Genomic DNA, 4,100 nt, shown 5'->3' on the forward strand with positions numbered 1-4,100 from the left:
ATTTTTTAGGGGGGACGACCAAATACATTTTGATCAAAAATTTACCATGCTTATGATAATTTTAAAATATCTTCAAGATTTCGAAGCATTCGGTTTTGTAGTTCCTGAGTAAATCAGTAAAATAAATTTACGCTTTCATTTATTTTCTTGAATCACCCTGTATATGCAAATCCAAAAAATATGAATGGAGTGATAGATCACAAGTACAGACTGATCATATTTTGTGCATTTTAGATATGATTTATTCGGCAAATTTTCGAGCTGACGTCATCAAGTTTTTGGAGGGGATAAGCAAATATATTTTGACTAAACATTTATTATGCTCTTTATAACCTTAAAACATCTGCAAGATGTCAGAGCATTCCGTTTTGTAGTTCCTGATTAAATCAATAAAATATATTTACGCATTCATTAATTTTTTTGAGTCACTCTGTATATGCAAATCCAAAAAATATGAATGGAGTGATAAATGACAAGTACAGGCTCATCATATTTTGTACATTTTAGATATGATTTAATCGGCAAACTTTCGAGCTGACGTCATCAAGTTTTTGGAGGGGATAAGCAAATATATTTTGACTAAACATTTATTATGCTCTTTATAACCTTAAAACATCTGCAAGATGTCAGAGCATTCCGTTTTGTAGTTCCTGATTAAATCAATAAAATATATTTGCGCATTCATTAATTTTTTTGAGTCACTCTGTATATGCAAATCCAAAAAATATGAATGGAGTGATAGATCACAAGTACAGACTCATCATATTTTGTACATTTTAGATATGATTTATTCCACAAACTTTTGAGCTGACGTCATCAAGTTTTTGGAGGGGATAAGCAAATATTTTTTGACTAAAGATTTATGATGCTCTTTATAGCCTTAAAATATCTGCAACATTTCAAAGCATTCTGGTTAGCAGATTAAAAATTAAATTTCAAAATGTTGTTTTATAATTTTGATTTTTTTTCCAAAAATCTGGACGTTTCGGGTGAAAAGTCGATTCAGAGTTGTAAACTACATGTGTAGCACTATGTTATTTTATACAATTAAAAACCCATTTACTATGTACAATTTTGAAGTGACGTCATCGCTTTAGTTGTGGGGATGATTAGACAAATTTTGGTTAGCGTTTTACCATCTACATGATATTCTTAATATAAATACAAAATTTCACAACAATCGGTCGAGTACTTTCGGAGATTATCTGTCTAATAAAAATCCGGGACAACAGACGGACAGACGGACAGACGGACGGACAGACGGACAGACGGACAGACGGACGGACAGACGGACAGACGGACAGACGGACGGACAGACGGACAGACGGACGGACAGACGGACAGACGGACAGACGGACAGACAGACGGAAATGGGAGACCTATTTCTTCGTCTTCTAGGGGTCATGAAAGATCGAGAAAACGTAAAAGTAGAGAGTCGGCCGACGGACTCGATTACAATACTTCCTTTGCTTACGCTCGGGAAGTAAAAAACGCTGCCCAACAATTTTATTACAGACTTACCACAGTAATGGAATATAACATTTTTATCTCGTTATCACAAAATTCACAGGAAATACAAACCTTGGTACTTTGCTCTGTTGTTATTAACAAACTGAAATGTTTTAAAATGAAGCCGGAAGCAAGGATGGAAACATGCGCGTAGGTTCGTATTTAGATTTCTGTATTGTGTGTTGCATATCTTATTAATGAAATAATTGTGTATCAACCATGAACAATGTCGGGGACAGATACTTTTAAAAGTATCTAGAACTAGATACAGATATAGATATATGGAAGACAAAAGTATCTAGATACAGACACAAGAAAACAGATACTTTTTGAAGGTTTGGCGAATAAATTAACTGAAAACATGTTTATGTATTTTTTTATGTAATTTTTTAAAATTAACAACATTTCGAACGTATTGTCACCTAAATTATTTCTTCTTGGTGTCAGAATTTGGTTTCCGCTACTAAACACCCGTTCCACAAGTGCAGAAGAAGGGATTGTGGTATTAAATTTAAAAATAAACATTTTACTGTAGCATAGTTATTCAAGACTGAAAAATCTTTTCTTTTTTCCTGCAAATACTTAGGCCATCGCTTCGCTGTTTGATGTGTCGCAAATTGTGCAATATTTATTACGTACGCTTAAAAAGAATAGCCAAGTGTCCAAATTGTGTTTGAGTATATCTATCTATAATTATCTCCAGCATTAAAATTAATATTTCAAAAGAATACGGGTAATGATTATGCTGTGCTGAAGGTCTGTTGTCGGCAACATGTCATAAATTATTATTTTTCAATATCGGCTTACGATGTTTTTATGACCATGTCCGGTAATCGTCTATCCCGGTGCGGCAGGTATATACACTTTAGGAAGAATTGCTGGTTCCGTTTAAGGCAAAATAAGTACAATTTCTTAGAAAGGTATTTAAACCCCCTTATAGGATCAAAGGCTGTCTGGCAGGCCGGAATCACCAGAGTGCAACTTTAAATTTTCAGATTTTTGTTGAAACTCATTTTATTTTAATCTCGTTTCACGATTTCTGAGAATATATCACGATAAATTATTCTACCGAGGGTTGTAAAAATATTAATTTTATTGCCCAAGATTTACACCTAAACATAATCGGCACATTCTAGGGTAAAACGGACCTGCCAAGCCCGCCTCGCGTTAGGTCCAACAATGAAGAAGTGAAGAAATGACACATGTGGCAACAGGAAAAGATGCTACATTTGTCTGAAAAATAAAGATATAAAACAGTAACAAATATGCGATTTATGCAAGAGAAATGTATATATTGAACATTCGATTAGTCGATTACAGAACTAATTTGTGCTAATTGAAAAAATTAATCATTATGTAACACGCAATTATTGTTTTCTAAAAAAAAATAACATACCTTAAACAAATAATATTTTTACTATTAAAATTATTCTTATTTAATAACACAAATTCAACCAGCGGGCCTACCGGACTCGGGTTGCTCAAGTACACAGATAAAATGCATTGCCCCGATAAGCGTAAAACGCAGTGAATAGTATATTGTGGTTAATGGTTTTTTAAATACTATGTTACCATGGTTTAGATTTATTACACCTCAGGATTATATTTAAGGGTGTATAAGTACTGAAGGCTACAATGTAGGAAATGATGGTATTTAAAATATATATGAAAATTTCCATGACAGAACACTATTAGTAGACCTCTTACCTCTATTTTTGTTTATGTGACCAAAATCACCAACATGAAGTATCAAAAATTACTACTAGTATAACTCAACTAATAACTACTGAAAAAAAAAAATGTATCTGTATCTGCACCATTAATTTTGTATCTAGTGTGATAACCCAAACTTCCCGCCTTAAAATTTGACCTTGAAACAGTTTGAAAGGCCCGCGAAAAATTCAAAAATTCAAAGTTTGGCCTTGGCTGTGATCGTCTAACAAATAAGAACCTACGTTGTGTGTTTTTTTTTTTGTGGTTTTGAAAAATGGCGGGAAGACGTTCTTTCATACAAGTGCATACACTGTCGAGAGCGCAAGAACTAATAGACAAAATTAGGAGCCTTCCTAAGGAGGAAAAAGAAACGAAGAACGACAGACGCTCGGTTTGCCCTTCTGGCGAGTCCGCAGGGCCAAGGTGTCATCGGTCTTCATTCCCCAAAACCCCCTGGGGTTTTATTCACCGACATATTACATGTCAAACACCTTAAGATATGTGAAAGAAAAACACTCGCGAATTGACAGACATACACATATGAAAACCGAACAAACACAAGACCTACACATATGTAAATTGGATGGCAGAACCCGAATCATTATGAGAGTGTGGCGATCGAACAAACATAGAACAAAATATATCAATTTCATTTACGAGCACAGCAAAATACCCAGAGGGGGCGTTGTAGCGCAAGTAGAGGTTGGGACTCCTGATCGTCACTGTTCTCCCTCACGACGGTGATTCTATCTACACCAAAGCCTGCTCACACGCACATCTCCATTACGAACGTGCCCTGCGAAACGAGGCGGTTACGATCGCAGATCCGTAGTGGGGTCCCGGCTATCACGAAACCGGCAGCGTTAAAAACCCGCGAC

This window comes from Zophobas morio, unplaced genomic scaffold (assembly GCF_036711695.1).
Source record: "Zophobas morio isolate AGI-343-1 ecotype UQ-CSIRO unplaced genomic scaffold, CSIRO_AGI_Zmor_V1 ptg000030l, whole genome shotgun sequence".
NCBI classification, from domain to species: domain Eukaryota; kingdom Metazoa; phylum Arthropoda; class Insecta; order Coleoptera; family Tenebrionidae; genus Zophobas; species Zophobas morio.